Here is a 17229-nt window from a genome sequence, read left to right as displayed (position 1 = left end):
TTTTTACTTTAGCATTTTTAATGTTGAATGAGATTTTTTATGATATTCTTATTGGTTTTTAATTAGTGACTCGTGATCTTTTGTGACTATATCTTAACTTGAAAAAAATTTATAGCAATTCTTTAACTAATGTTTTTTAAATAAAAAATTATTTTTTTCATGATTGTATTATCTTATATACCTTGTAAATTAAACATTTTGTAGAGAATTATGGGTAATTTGTATTTTTTATTTTGAGTACTAATAAAGGTGTGGTTTTTTATTTATTTTTTCAACTTTAGTCATAATTAAAACTATTGAGCTTTTAATTTTCATGAGATTTTTTTCTTTGAAAAATCCAATAATTTTTTTAAAAACCAATCAAATTAACCAAAGAAAACTTTGCAAGCATATATTATTAATAAGAAATTTTTTTCATTATCATAATGATATATTTTATTGAAAAAGAAATTAAAAGTAACAATTGTGTATCTTTTAATTAAAGAAAGACAGTATTAAAAAATTATTAATAAAAATCTGTCTTGTGATTATTTTGACAATGTGCAAAATGCCCCAAAATGATAAAAAATGAATTAGAAAAAACTTCAACTTAAAACGCCATATCACTACTAATAAAATGAGTTGTTTGTAGGTACATTCTAAAACATAAAGTTTGTTTGTATATTTATATTCATATCATTTAAATAATAAGTAATCAAAAAAATTTTTTGTTGATGTTTTTGCTTTTTTAATGCTTTTTACATTTTATGTTTTTTTGATGGTGTTTATTAACTAGAGTTAAGAAGCACAATAAGATGCTAAATGTGGTTCAGGTGATTTCTAGAGGTGGTAGTAATCAGCATTGGTTGGTTCAAAATTGCATAATTTCAAAGATTTCAGTTAATTTTTTTTCTTTTTCAAGTTTTAAAAGAAAAACTTGTGCATTTCCAATTCCTAAATATATAAACATTTAATAATTTAATTAATTATTTTATAAATAAAACTAAAATTTATTAGAATAAATTTTTATTTAGTTTTTATGCTTATTTTAAAACTGCTCGCAATGTGTACATTAGTTTTGAATAAAAATTGTCTTAATTTTACAATTTAAAAAATAATTGCTAATGTATTTGACATGAAACATTTTCTTTAGCTTCAGCTAATTCTAGTGTTAAAGTTGAACCTGGAGAACGTCTAGCTGTTAATACTAAAAATACAGGGTTAATTGTTGGAGTTATAATTGGTGTTCTTGTTTTCATCGTCATTGTTTTAGTTTTTGTATTTTATCGACATAAAAGTAAGTTTTCTTTTTATTAAATTATATATAATGCAATGATATAATTATATTTGTCATGTTTTATATATATATATATATATATATATATATATATATATATATATATATATATATATATATATATATATATACAGCGGTGGCCAAAAATTAAAGACCACTCATTTTTTAGTTGGTTTCTTAATCTTTAAATTAAAATTAAGGAGATTCTAATTGATATATTAAATTTTTTTTTTAATATCTTGTTAATTAAAACATACGGATGAAAGTGGTATAATTTTTTTAATCTAATTCTAATTAAATAACGTTTAACTTATTAAAAAACTGATAAGTACTTATAAATCTTCTTTAAATAAATTGGACAAAATTTAACGACCTCTTTCAAATCTTTAATTTGCACTTATTAAAAATAATAATCCATTATTTTTTTTAACTGTTTTAATTGCTTATTATGTTGGCTATAAAATAAAATGTCGAAACCTGAGTTTCGATATCAAATAAACATTTATTTTTTGAATTGCAATAAGGATATAAAAATATTGCAAAAATGCGTGCAAAGGTCGAAGAAAAAGACAGATACGCGGCTCTTGTATTAAAAGAAGAAGGCTATAGCATCAGACAAATAGCAGAAAAGCTCGGAAGGTCTCACTCTTGCATTATTAACATAATTCAACGATACAAAGAGACCCGGTCAATTAATGATTGTCATAGGACTGAACGCAATAAAATTTCAAATGACCGTGATGTTCGCTCGTTAGTGAGGTTAATGAAAGAAAACAGACAAGCATCATCTACAGACTTGTCTACGAAATGGACACTGTCAAATGATCTGAAAGCAAGCCCAAGAACTGTGCGAAGGGTCCTTCACAATTTAAATTATTTATGGCGAGCTGCTGCAAAAAAACCACGCTTAAATAAAAAACAAAAATTTGCCAGGAAAGAGTGGTGCAAACTACATAAAAATTGGTCAACAGATCAGTGGAGCCGTGTGGTCTTTAGTGATGAAATGAACGTTGAGGTAGACAACAGAAAAGGTTGCGTAATGTTGCGTAGACTTCCAAGCGAACGGTTCGATGAATCATGCATTTTGAAACAAACAAAACAAGGCAGTGGTTCAATAGGCATTTGGGCCTGTATGAGTGCCTGTGGAGTTGGCGTTTTTCATTTATTCGATGGTAGACTCAACAAAGAAAGGTACATCGAAATTTTGGAAAACTCGCTTATTCCTAGCATTGATTTATGGCAGTTGCAAGATGGATTTATTTTCCGGCAAGATAATGCGCTGTGTCATAAAGTGCATGTTGTTAGCGATTGGTTCAATTCTAATAAAATTCAAGTGCTTCCATGGCCTGCCAATAGTCCAAACTTGAATCCAATAGAGAATTTATGGTCGTGGCATGATCACAAGCTTGGTAAAGAACAACTTTACAATTTGGAAGATTTGAAATCTTCAATCTCTCATCATTTGAAAAATGTGCCTGATGAAGTAATCAAAACTTTAATAAATTCAATGCCAGAACGAGTACAAAAGTGCTTGAAAACAAATGGAGGAACAACACATTTCTATATCATTTTTTTATTGCTTTTTGAAATTTTTTGAAACTGGTCTTAAAATTTTGTCCAATTTTTTTTCCCATTTATATTTTTTACTAGTCAGTTTTTTAATTTTTTAACATTATTTTGTAAAAAAATTATAAATTCTTTTATAATAAATATAAAATGCAATAAAAATTCTTTCTAAAAATGTTTTTCTTTTTTTGATACCTTTTTCCAAAATAAAATTATACAAAGGTTAAAAATAAATTTTGAAAAAAAAAAGAATGGTCTTTAATTTTTGGCCACCCCTGTATATATATATATATATATATATATATATATATATATATATATATATATATATATATATATATATATACATATATTAAAAAGAATTGTGAGAATTGAAGATAATTATACATATATATATATTTATATATATATATATATATATATATATATATATATATATATATATATATATATATATATATATATATATATATATAACCTTCCAAACCTAATCAAACCTTCAGTCGATGTAGCAGCACTTCCTTGTAGCAGCAGGCTATAAGATAGTCAATCTAACAACACTCTGCACATGTTTTAAAAATATGTTTTTAAAAAACAAAAACACTATTAATTAAAAAAATTTTCTAGTCATTACAGGGTTGCCACTAAATCAGGGAATTCAGGGAAATTTAGATATGATCAGGGAAAATCAGGGGAAAAAGTTTGATTTAGTTAAAGTCAAGGAAAATCAGGGAATTGTTTAATTTTGTACTTTTTTATTTTAATGTTTTAAATGTTTTATAGTAAATAATATTCTTTTTTAGTTAACTAATTAAATAATTATACAGCTCAAAAGATTGTTAAAAGATATTATATTTGATCATTATAAAAAAAATTAACTTTTATTCTGGTCATTTATTTACAGTATAAACAAAGTAAAAATTTTATACAAAGCATTTTATGTAGGTTTGAGTAGAACCATTATTAATAACTTGAATGAATTTATTAGGTGCTTTTTTGTGTAGAAATAGCTGAAACATGTAAGGACTTTTAAAGTTTTTTTTAAAACAATATTGTATTTTCATTTTCTTTTTTTAGAATAAATAAAAATTTAAAATTTTTAAATAACAGTTTGTTTCAAGGGAAAATGTTTGAGTGATCCATTGTTTAAAAAATGGCTTTTAAATGGCACAGATAAAAAGTCAAAACATGCAAAGTTCAATTCAACTTATCAAATATAGATCAGAGAGCTGTGACAAGTCACATGGAGGGTAAAAACATGTTCAAAAAGTCAAAACCAGTATCCTGCTACTTCAAACCTGCACAGTCTAATTATAAAAACCAAGGAGTTCTCTTATATTAGATCAATCTGATAAAACTTGTGCAGAATTCTCTTTTGCATGGAGTATAAAACAATTTCTCATTAAACTTGTGTAATGAGAATGGTCTACTGTATCAAAAAATGTTTCCTGATAACAAAACTGTTAAATCTTATGAGATGGGTAGAATAAAACTTAGTTATTAATTTTAGTCTTAAGCATTGTTTACACATACTTTTATAAGAAATATCTAAAAATCTCATTTTTTTTTTTACCTTTTCTTTTGATGAAAGCCTGAATGTTTCTTTTCAAACTTGTCAAAAAGATCCAAATAGAATTCATTTTTTGAACAATGATCTAAATCATTTTGAATACAAATACTTAGACTCTCAATTTTTGGGCTAGCCTCTTGCAAATAAATTACTTGAAAGTATGACCACATCTCTGGCAATAATATATTGCATAAATCTGAAAAACTGTGTACACGTGGTTAAAAATAAACCGGTTACTTCTTGATCTTATTAAAACGCAGCCTGAGCAACTAAAGCTACCTAAACTTCTTAAAATTTAGAGTTGCAACCTCCATAAAATTCATAGTGCTTTTAAAACTGGTTTTCAAACAAGAAAGTTATTGAAAGCTTCAAGCAACCTTTTTTTATGGTTCTCCTACCAGAAGAGCTGATTATGTAACTGTCACTGAACCAAAGATAAATTAACTTTCATTAAATTGATTTTTTTTTGTTACAGAGTTGCTGCTAGTTTGTTGCAAAAAATTATAGTGAGATATCAGAAAGACACCCCAATGATTCCATCTCTATAAGATTTATTTTCAATTGAATAAAGCTTAATGAATTTAATAGTTAAACAAGATGTTTTATGCAGCATCGTAAATGGGAGGCAACTTCTGAAATTTTATTTTACTAGAAAGCAGAAGTTTTTGCTGTTAATATCAATAGTAATTGGTTTTGTTGCAGAACGTAACCTTATGGGTTTAAAATAGAAATGGTGTGATCTCAAGATGTAATCAATATATTCATAAAAGATTGTTGACTTATAGTTATTTAAATTCTTGAAAAATTTTAAATTCATTTTCTTTTCTTGAAGCAGCTAGTTATGTCAGTTCAGAGTAAATCCCATCAATAAAAAGAGCTGGTTTTCTAATACAGATGAAATCTCTAGATGATCAGCTTTTACTTCATCTAATTCTTTTCTGCTTGCATATCTCTTCAAATGAATGTTATCTCGCTTTCACACAATTCTTGAAGATGTTTGAAAAAAGTTCACACTAGAAATTGTTTAGGCAAATTTTGAAACCATCAAAGTTAATATTAAATACAAGGTTATGACTAAAGACTTGACAGTTGTTTTTCTGTTAGGTCATGGTCAAGCATTAGTTGAGAAGTCTTTAGTATAAATAGTAATATGCCTAGTGAAAACATAAAAGAAATATCACTTATCTTTTGTGAAGAAAGAATATCGAAGATCTCACGATATCTAAGGAATTGAAGGCTCAACAAGTAAAAATCAACAACAAATGACTGTTTGTAACGCCTCGTTGAAATATTAATAATATCCAGAGAAAAATAAAAAGTTGCAAACAAAAGGAATTCAAAGTAATGTGATAATGTTGTTGAATCAAGTAGTGTTAGGACTTAGGAGCAGGAAAAATTTTTAAGTGTATAAAGTATAAAATGCAAATTATTATTGTCTTTCTTGTTATTTAAAACATGTTAAATGTTGGTTATTTTTTTCGAGCTTTTTAATATTTTGACATTCTTTATGTTTAGAATTAGTTTTTATATTTGTTTCAAAGACCAATTTGCTTATTTCAACTGTTTTTTAAAAGGGTACAAAGTTTTTTATATTTTTTTTATCAAAAAAATAATAATTACATTCAAAACAGAAATATAAAAATTTCTTATATATAGAAAGCGGGTTATCGGTTTTTTTTTTGAGGGGTAAAAATAGTGTGTCTGGAGATTAATGTTGAATGTTTTAATACTTAGTTATTGAATAAACATTCAAAAAAATGGGGATAAGCAAAGTTTCATTTTCGAAATGAAATTCACTGATTTTTTTAAAATTTTTTAAAAAATCAGGGAAAATCTGGAATTTTATTCCAGATTTTTGGAATTTTATTCCATATAATACTTAGTTATTGAATAAACATTCGAAAAAATGGGGATAAGCAAAGTTTCATTTTCGAAATGAAATTCCCTGATTTTTTTAAAATTTTTAAAAAATCTGGAATTTTATTCCAGAATTATATATATATATATATATATATAATATATATATATATATATATATATATATATATATATATATATATATATATATATATATATATATATATATATATATATATATATATATACACATCAAACTAAATTTAGTTTTTTATATATTTATTTTTATATTATAATATATATCAAACTATATTTACATTTCATAAATATAGTTTGTTTGGATTGTAGCAGCATAGAATTATTAAAAAACTGGTGAACAAAAAGAGATTGTGTTTTGTCACTTGATTTAGTTGTATTAAAATTCAATATTGGTAAACTTAAAAACATTTATAAACTGATTTGATTGTCGACTGTTGCGATTGTCGCAAGATTATTCAAAAACTATTAGAGTACAAAATGTGCAGTTCCTCTTTTATTCTTTTTGGCTTCTAGTTAATGGCTTGTTCCCTAGCAAAAATGCAAAAATATTGAATCTCTTTTTTGTTGACTTTTAATAAATGAGTATCGACATTAAAGAGTGGTTTTGTTTTTATTTTTATCAAAGTTATTTTAATGGTTTAGAAAGATAGTATTCTTTCTAATGTCAGTTTAGTTGTATAAACTGTTACTTTACTTTGAAAATTGAGGTTACGTCTTCAATTTGGTCTAATTGTTGGTCAGATATTATGCTTTTCTTTTAAAAGAAAAATTCATTAAAAAAAAAGTTTTTAGTTAACAAATGCAGCAGTTTTTTTATGGCACCTTTAAATTAAAATAGCATATAAAATACTACTTAAAACCAATACTACTTAAATAATTAATACTACTTAAAACAAGTGGTTTTATTTTAGTTAAGGCTAAAAACAAAACTTGAGTGAGGTTCTTACATTTTGCTTTTGGTTTTTATGTTAATTTTTTTATTTGATAGTCCTGTAGTTCAAACTTTTGTGAATGGCTGTTTAAAGAAATTTTGTAAATCATTAACATTACTTATTATAAGACTTTATAATAATTGGTCATTGAACAATTTAAAAAAAAATAAGTTCACTTCCAACAAGGTTGTAAGCAACCACTAGTTAGAGAGTAAACATTCTCTACAGTTGTAAGCAGCCACTAGATTGAGAGACTAGTAATTGTTAGCAGTAAACAACTCTTTTTCGGGTTTCAAATCCCTACCAATAACAAGCCCTTTCAAGTCCCTTGCCAATACAGAAGAGAGATCATGCTTCATATCAGCATAGCTAAAACCAAACAAAGCAAGTGATTTTGATGATATAAATAACAATATAATTAAAAATTCAATCGGAGTTATTAAAGACATTCTTTTTAAGATTTTTTCATCTTCAATAAGGCAGGGAATTTTTCCTGATCAATGTAAAGTATCAAAAGTTACACTGATATTTAAAAGAGGAGATTTAACAATTGTTAATAATTATGCTCTATATCTGTTAATATCTTAGTTATTACGTTTATTACTTCTATGTGATGACTTTTTGTCAAGACTAGAGTATTTAGTTTTGTCGTCAGCAAACTTTAGATGTAAGATGTTAGAAAGATCAATAATATAGATAGAAAACAATGCAGACACCCCAGAAGTTACTGAAAATAAAGAAGAGTGTTGTACTTCAAGGACATTTTTAATGCTGTGATTAGAAAGATATGACTCAATGATTTTTAATTTCTGTCAAGTTTTTTTCAAAGTTGTGAACTTTCTAAAGCTGGTAGAAAAAAATTTTCAGTGCTTGTAGAGAGTATTATAAAAAGAGTTCTAGTAACACTTTTTTAAGGTTATTGTCAGAGTGTTATTTGATATTCTTCTCGGGAAATAAGTCACAGAATTGACTGATCAGAGTCAGAGATTAAAGAAAAAAAATTTGAGTTTTTGTCTTCAATCACTGAGATCCAAAGATGAAACAGCTGAATTCAAATTAGTCTCACAAAGACCAAGTAGGTCTGGTGAAAATTTAATCATAGATAGTGCATGACACCTCAAGTAGAGAGTATTGCAGTTTTCTCAGTCCTACTAGTCAACCCAAAGTCTAACAGGTGAAGAAGGGGTGCAAGGTTTGTCATCAGAAATATTCTGGTTATCCCTAAAGTCTCTGCCTTCAAGACAGTAGATTGATATAGTTAACACCTGTTCAAGATAATGTTTTTATTGAGACACCATCTCTAGCTTTTACTCAACCATGAGCCCCAAGACAAGGATTTTTTTATGTCAGAGTTAAATTCTTGGATTGTTCTAAATATTATGTTTTGCTGTTTGTTATAAAATTCCCTGTTGAATTTAGATTATTTTAAAAACCAGAACAGTCAGAAATAAAAACCGTATGCATCATGTGACGTTGTTTCTTGTACTGATTGGTCTGGGTTTGCGGCTAAAGGCTTATGGTTAATGCCACGTTTTTTTGCTGTTGTAACAATATTGTTTAATTGGGTTTTTTTATTTTATTACTATCTTAGAATATCGTATCTTATTATAAAATAAATATATTAAACCAAAGTTTAGTCTGATTTTTAAAGAACGCTTTCGTTTCTTTATGGTGCCGAAACCCGTACATTTATTGATTTAAAGATATTATTTATTAATAGATACTAAAATTTCTATGAAGCTTCCAAAATTAACAATTCAAAGTTTCTCCGGTGATATATTATCATGGAAAGGGTTTTGGGATCAGTTTTCAACTGCAATTGACAGTAATGAAAATCTTTCAGATATAGCAAAGTTGAATTATTTAAAATCATATCTTTCTGGTAGAGCACAAAAGCTAATTTAAGAACTTACACTTAGCCAAGACAATTATAGGGAAGCACTACAACTTTTAAAGGACAGGTTTGGTAATACTCAAAGTCTCTTTGCAGCACATATGGATGATCTTCGAAAAATAAATCCATTGCGAAATTTAAAAGAAATAACACAACTCTGTCAAATGTATGATAAGCTTGAAATAAATATAAGAAATTTAAACAACTTAAATGTTGAAACATGTACTTATGGATCACTTCTTATCGCCATTATATCAAAAAGAATTCCATGTGAGTTATGCATTATTATTTCAAGACATTTAAAAAATGATGACTGGAACTTAAATGAGTTTATGAATGTGATTAAGACAGAACTTTTAACTCTAGAGCATTGTGAAGCTGTTACTAATACAAGTATCGAAGTAGAAGAAAATATACCAATTACATTACAGAATATGCACATTAATAGTAAAAAAAATAATGAGCACCATTTGAGCAATAATCAAAGACATTTTACACTATCCTAGAAATAATGAAGAAACCAGAGACACTTGTGTGTTTTGTAAAGAACGACACTTATCATCTAGATGCAGAAATATAACTGATCTAAAAAACCGTCAAAGTATAGTTTAAAAGGAGAGCAGATGTTTTGTTTGCTTAAAAAGAGAGCATAAAGCGAGTTTTTGCCGATTAAATTATGAGTGCATAAAATGTAAAAAGAAGCATAACATAACTTTATGCGATGGTGAAAGTAACAAAGTTCTAAATAGATTGTTATCAGAAGTCCAGAGTTATTCAATTACTCATCAAAACCAGCATACAGCTACCAACAACCATGTTATTCTACAGTCTGCTAAAGCTACAGCTACAAACCCAGATAACTCTTTATCCAGTTGCATTAGAGTATTATTTGATGGATGCTGTCATCGAACTTACATTACAGATGCATTACGTGAAAAATTGAAGTTAAAGAAGATAGACACAGAAAGTTTAATAATTAAAAGATTTGCATCAGATGAAAGCTTAATCAAAACACTAGATGTTGTTCGTGTTTGTTTGAAGGATAGAGATTCAAAGAATAATGTTTACATGGAGGCATTTTGTATTCCTTTCATATGTTCACCATTAAAAAATCATAACTTAAATCTTCTGCAACAAAAATATGTTTACTTAAAAGGAATCCCTTTAGCTGAATCTTCTCTGTTAAAGAACAATGAATCTGTTGACATCCTAGTGGGTTTAGACTATTATTACTCAATAATTACTGGAAAAATAATAAGAGGTTGCAATAATTGTCCAGTTGCTCTTGAAAGTATTTTAGGATGGATTGTTTGTGGTCCATCTGACATCAGTGCTCATGAGAATTTTTATTTTAATTAGTTTAAAAAGATTTATTTCATTACAAAGAAAGTTTGACAAAAACACTTATTTAAAACAACGATACCAAGAAGCAATAACTTCATATGAAAACGAAAACATTATTGAGCGAATCTATGATTCAGGTAAACCTGGAAAAGTTCATTATCTACCTCATTGTGCAGTACTACAAGATGATAGAGACAACAAAGTTACGTGCAGTGTTTGATGGTTCTGCAAAAGAGGGTGGTCCTTTAATTAATGAAAGCTTGTATACTGGCCTATGTTTACTGACATGCATATAAAGTACACGTTTTCGCATGTTCAAGATAGGACTGATATCTGATATCCGTCAAGCGTTTCTAAATGTTGGTATACGCAATGAGCATTAGGATCTATTGCGATTTTTATGGTATGATGATAAGAACAACATGTTAATTATTTACCGTTTCCTGCGAATAGTATTTGGAATCACTAGTTGTCCTTTTTTGTTAAATACTACAATTATAAACCACATGGAAAATTATTCAGATACATTTAAAGAGTTTACTAAAAAGTTTCTAAGAGATTTATATGTTGACGGTTCTACTGATGGTGTGAATACAGTCAGTGAAGGTATTCAATTTTATGAATTCATAAAAGAAGCTATGAAAAAGGGAGGATTTAATCTGCAAAAATGGTTTAGTAATTCACCAGAGTTAAACAGGTACATTGCAGATAAAGAAAAAGAGAAAGCCTTGCTGAATGAGGAAGACAGTTATGCAAAATTTGAATTGAATAGAAGTAATGATATGGAAGTTAATTGTGTAAAGGTTTTGGGATTATTATAGAATGGGAAAAGCAATGAGTTCCATTTCAACTTTTCAGCTATACATTTCACCAATTGTTATTGTGACAAAACTAATGTTTCAAGCTTTGTGTATTGATAAACTTGATTGGGATGATAAATTACCTTCTGAAATCTACGAAAAATGATTAACGTATTTAAAAGGACTAGAATTTATTTCCAGCATTACTGTACCAAGATACTGTTTTAAAGAACTAGATGATGTAGCAAAGTATGTTACTTTACATGGTTTTAGTAATAGCTCTCAAGTCGCTTATTCAGCAGTTATATATGCTCAAGCAAAAACCAAGGAGGGTTGGATGTCTAAGTTGATAACCTCAAAGAGGAAAGTTGCTCCAATAAAAAAGTTAACAATTCCACTTTTGGAATTACTTGGCTGTTTGTTATTATCGAATTTGATGCATAAGGTTGTTCAAGAATTTAAAGACGTTTTAATTGTGGAGAAAATTTATTATTGTACAGATAGCAAAATATCTTTATCTTGGATAAAAAATTCTAAAAGAGACTGGAAGTTATGGGTCCAGCACCTTGTGTCAAAAATTCAAGAATTAAGTAACAAAAAATGATTGGTCCCATATTGAGGGAGAAAACAACCCAGCAGATATACCAACTAGAGACTTAAATTTGTTAACGTTTCAGACCAATTGCTTGTGGTGGGAAGGTCCTTTGTTTTTAAAAACAAATATCACACCAAAACAAAGGAAATATTTTGATAGTAATATGGCAGAAAGTATTAGTAAGTTTAAAAATTCTGTAACTACTTGTGTCAACTATGTTGATGAGCAAAAAGATGGAGTTCAGTGTATTATTAAAGCAGAAAAGTTTAGCAGTTTAACTCAGCTATTGAGAGTTTCAGCATACGTTTTATGATTCGGGAATAATATTAAAAATAAAGTTGTTAAATACCAAGGGGAGTTGACAACAAAAGAGATTAATTCAGCTGAAGAATTATAAATTAAGTCTGAAAAAAGTCTGCTAAAAGGGGAAAAAAGGGGACTCTAGCTAGGATTATGAAAACATTAAGCAACAGCTAGATTTATTTATTGATGAACATAATATTCTACGGTTGAAAGGGCGGTCTGGAATTAGTTTGCTAGAATATACAGAGAAGTATCCAATTATATTGAGAAGCTATTGTCATTTTATAAAGCTAATAGTATTATCTGCACATGAAAGAGTAAAGCATTTGCGACTTGGAGGAACGTTAAATGAATTAAGAAATAGGTTCTGGATTCGTAAGGGACGACAAGTAGTGAAGAAGTACATTAAAGATTGTGTCAAGTCCAAGAGTGCTTGCAAAGACTTTACATGGTTCTGGACCTCCAAATTTACCTATTTTTTGAGTGGCAACACATAAGTTTGCATTCACCAATATTGGATTAGATAATACTGGCCTCTTGTTTGTGAAAAAATATTTATGGACAAGAAAATTCTATGCATAAAGCTTATGTGTGTTTGTTTACATGTGCAACATCCAGAAATGTGAATATATTGCACAATTACGAGAAAGATACTTCTATGATAGTAAAAACCAAATGACAAAGCGCAGTGAGTATCTAGTTGGAGATGTTGTTTTAATAAACAATGATCAGTTAACCGAAATTTATGGAAGCAATGTGTCGTGGAGGAATTAGTTATTTCTAATGATAAAAAAGTTAGGGGTGCCATTATAAAGACTTGTATAAATGGACATGTATCCTTTACAAAACGTCCACTTCAATGCTTAGTTCTTCTCGAAGTAGTAAAGGTTAAAAACACAGAAAGGGTTACATCAGCTGAACCTAAACGCCAGAGGATGGCTGCTATCACTGGTGAATTAAAATGAAAATTTAATACTTAAAGAGTTTATTGTTTTGGGATACTTAGTATCCCAGGGTCGGGAGTGTCGAATTTAGGTTATTGTATAAACCAGATCAGTCAGTATTAAGAACCATATGCATCACGTGGCGTTGTTTCTTATACTAATTGGACTGGATTTGCGGCTAAAGGCTTATTGTTAATGCCACGTTTTTGTTGTTGTTGTAACAATATTGTTTAATTGGGTTACGTTTTTTTATTATATTACTATCTTAGAATATCGTATCTTATTATAAAATAAATATATTAAACCAAAGTTCAGTCTGATTTTTAAAGAACGCTTTCGTTTCTTTATTTCCATCACAAAGCTACCCAGATTTTGTAGATTTTATAATGTTGCTACATTAAAGATTTTTCAGAAAAATGTTTTATAGAATTTTAATTTTTTATATTATAGAAACTCATCCATCATCAAATCCCAAGTAAGTGAACTTATTTTTTAAATATCAAACAGATATGAATGAAATTGTATCATTTAATGTTTATAATATTTGCATGGTTTAACAATGCACCACTCATCATGTTTTATCCTTTAAAAAAAACACACCAACAAAGTTGGTTTGTTTATATTTCAACATTTTTTTTTAACTTACTAAATTATATGTTTTAACTTATCAATTTATATGTTTTAACTTATAAATTTATATGTCAACTTATATGTTGATAAATTTTGATTTCATAAATCTGCATGATAAAAAGTAAATTGCATTTAAGATTATAATAAAGTTTATTTAATTTTATTTCAGATTTTAATTTTAATTTTAGTAACAGAATTATAAAAATTATGAATATGGAAATAAAATAATTTTAAAAGCATTTGTTTATAAAAATTGCATTACTTAAAGAGTTTTAATAAATATCAATTTTAGTTAAAGAATCCAGCTGTAAAGCAAATTTACATCCAGTAGGTTACATCTATTTTACAATCATTTTACATCAAATTTACATTTTACATCAAATTTACATTTTACATCAAATTTATTTTACAATCTATTTTACATCAAATTTACATCCAGTAGGTTACATCTACTGTAAGCAAATTTACATCCAGTAGGTTTACATTCAGTATTGATAAAGTGACCTGTATTGTCAAAATAAACTGGTAAAGTAAAATTATAGGTGTTAGGTTAGTTTGTAATACACAGTTAAGTCTTTTAGTTAGTCTTTGATACAAGTTATAAGAGATCTAATAGGTTCAATGTAAATATCATGATATTAATAAGGTATTTACATTTAATACATTTTAATACATTTAGTACATATTATTAATAATACTTAAATATTATTACTTCAACTATAAAATGGAAATAGAATGGCGCAATTGCAATTTTAATCTCATTCTATTTTTTTTTTTTAAAAACTCCTGGTTAGCTAATTTAAATTGCCTTATTATGACTAACCTTAAAATTATGATCAACCTTAAAATTATGACTAACCCTAAAATTACTTGTATATATATATATATATATATATATATATATATATATATATATATATATATATATATATATATATATATATATATATATATAAAATCAAGGTGTTAGCCAACCTTGTGGGGTCTCAAATTTATCATAGTTTTGAAAATAATTGCAAATTGATAATTTTTAAATACTATTAAAAATAAAAAAGATAGAAATGGTAACTTATTAATGAAATAAAAAAATTATGAAAATTGCTATTTTGAAACTCTGTTTAAAAAAGTTTAAAATTCTGAAGAAAATCGTTGTTTTCTGCATAATTTAGCTTTATATTTAACAACTAACAGTTACCATCAAAAAACCATCAAGTTTGAGTTAAATTATAAACAAATAAAAAATCATCCATTTACATTTTTAATTGAAAAAGACAAGGTAGTATAAATGTATCAATAGAGCAATTATTATATATACTTTAATTTTTATATAAATATATATTTTTATTTTATATTTTAATTATTATATAAATTAATTTTAAAATTACTATAGCAACTTTTTTTTTTTAAGTTCAAATTTATGAACATTGGTTTATTTATTTTAGTTTATAATTAGTGAAAATAAATTTAAAGTTGACAAAAAATTATGAAATTAATTTTAAACAATATTTCAAGAGATTATAGATACATACAAAATCTCTATGAAATTATGCTTATTTTGAGACACAGGTTGACATACTTTTGAATAATTTTTTGTTTGTTGACAATAATAAGGATACACTAAATGCTGTAAAATGCAAAACTAAAAATGTATTGTTTGCTCGGCAACAGATTTTTTTTTTTTTTTTGTCGCCCTGTTTAACTGTTAAAAGCACCCTATAGCACAAATTTTTTAGACCATTATTGAACAATTAATGGCTACCAAATTGGGCTGATATTGGCCGTGAACATTGGGCAAATATTGGGGAGTGCAAATTAGCCCTTTATTGGGCAAATATTGGGAAATTACTGGATAAATCATGGCTCCAATATTGGGCCAATAATGGTTTCAAATGGCTAATCACGGCCCAATATTGTTCAGCAAATGTCCAACACCGGCATAATATTGGAGAATTATTGAATATTCATACTCTGCATGCCGGGACATCTTATTTGAATTATGCATAACTTCAAATATGATTAACTATTACTATTGTGATATTCAAAAGCCAATTTGGTTTACATAAATGTAAGGTCTTTATTAAATTATAAATTTGTATCATAATGAATAATGAATCAATGATTAAAAGAACATGGAATCCATACTCCATTTATAATGATTGAAAAATGATTTGTTAAAATATATTATTTAAATAATTATATCTTCAATGTAATCAGTGGCATCCCAAAGAGAATGGCATGGGGGGGGGGAGGTGAAATATAACTTTTTGCCGACTGTCTTCTCAAGCTTTTTTTAGTTCATTCCTGTCAATATACCCTGACAGCCATTTAGATAGTTGATTAGCTGTTGATGTAGGATAGCTTTTTCTTATTGCATCTGCATAATAAAATGTAGAATAATAAGCAAATGGAAAGATTATAATAAAAAATTCTAAATTCTAAATATGAAAAAATATGAAGTTTAGTTCTCAATTAAAAAAAAATATATACATTTTTATATTCTTTATATTACATAATAATAATAATATAAGGCTTATTGCAATTGATCGGCGTTCAGTATCTTCCAGAAAAATCCTATTTAACTCTGAGAGTTCATCTATTTCTTTTAATGAAAATATAAAGTTTTCTGGAAGGTTTCCACTGTATCATGACAAAGAGACATTTGCTTTTCAAAAATTACAAGTTATATTTATAGCAAATGTTCAGGCATAAAGAGTCCCAAAAAATACTCCAGGAATTTTGGAAGTCACAAAATCCTTTGAGTAAACATTAAGACACTTTGGAACTATATAAGAATAAATATTACGTTTTTTAATTATATAAGTTTCTTAATTATATAATATGTTTCCTAATTACAACTTTATTGCTCTCAATTAAGTAAATTAATTTCTTAAGAAGTCTATTTTCCGAATTCACATATGCACTGTTGCCTATTTGGCAAAGGTTTATCAATTTGATTTGTGGAGGTGGTGAAAGTTGACTGTCGATAGGGAGGTGGTGGAAAAAGTGGTACCAGGTTTTCACTATCTGAAGATTTAGAACTTGAATTTGCTGCTTGATTGATTGACAAGTTTTGATAATTTTTGATTTTAAAATTTCCTTTCTCCTTCTTTTTCTCAATTACAATGTCTGGATTCTTAAAATTGCAAACAAAATAGCAATAAAATTGATTTTATTGCTATTTCAAAATTTTAATGTTAGAATTTTAATATTGCATTTAGAATCTTAAAATTTTAAAAATATACATTAAATATACTTTACCATATTGTTTGCTGTTTTTTCTTCTTTTTTAAATCTTGTTTTCTTTTTGACTACTTAAAGAAAAATCAGTGTGGTGCAAAGATTTAGCCTCTGCCTTTTTCATCTTTTCATAGTCTGGAAAATTATAATTTGCAGAAAAACAACCTTATAATCAAATTTATACAAAAACATTTACAAATTAAGTACCTCCAATTTTTAATATTCATATATAAGGATAGAGA

General features: G+C 27.0%; 1 long non-coding RNA gene across 2 annotated transcripts; it reads left to right on the top strand.

Annotated features, from left to right (window-relative positions):
• The first annotated feature begins 496 nt into the window (after positions 1–496).
• LOC136075456 (uncharacterized) lies at positions 497–1276 on the top strand. 2 transcript variants are annotated; one of them, XR_010635957.1, is made up of 3 exons: positions 497–631; positions 776–878; positions 1133–1276. It is a non-coding gene; the product is annotated as an uncharacterized LOC136075456 (long non-coding RNA). The 2 variants fall into 2 exon arrangements; XR_010635956.1 differs by lacking the exon at positions 497–631 and having other exon boundaries at positions 768–878.
• The last annotated feature ends 15953 nt before the right edge of the window (positions 1277–17229 follow it).

Source organism: Hydra vulgaris, chromosome 01, assembly GCF_038396675.1.
Source record: "Hydra vulgaris chromosome 01, alternate assembly HydraT2T_AEP".
In the NCBI taxonomy this organism is placed as follows: Eukaryota; Metazoa; Cnidaria; class Hydrozoa; order Anthoathecata; family Hydridae; genus Hydra; species Hydra vulgaris.
Note: the sequence above shows the minus strand (reverse complement) of the source record. Positions and strands in the feature narration are given on the sequence as shown.